Genomic DNA, 269 nt, shown 5'->3' on the forward strand with positions numbered 1-269 from the left:
TTTTTTATATATATATAAAACGTATCTTGCCTGAATACATACTGAGAATCAGCTATTTGCTGTGTGTTGGTCTAAAAAATATTTCTACTGTTCGGCCGAGAGAGACTTCAATTGCAGCAAATCTCTGGTGACGATTTGCCGCTCAAAACAGATCTACGATCGGTGTAGTCCGCACAAATTAAACCTTAAGTGAAGCAGATTAGCGTATCAAACCGATTCCGAATCAGTTTCGTTTCACAAACTATAACTACCAGCAAGGACCTTTTTGG

The sequence above is a fragment of the Paramormyrops kingsleyae genome, chromosome 25 (assembly GCF_048594095.1).
Source record: "Paramormyrops kingsleyae isolate MSU_618 chromosome 25, PKINGS_0.4, whole genome shotgun sequence".
In the NCBI taxonomy this organism is placed as follows: Eukaryota; Metazoa; Chordata; class Actinopteri; order Osteoglossiformes; family Mormyridae; genus Paramormyrops; species Paramormyrops kingsleyae.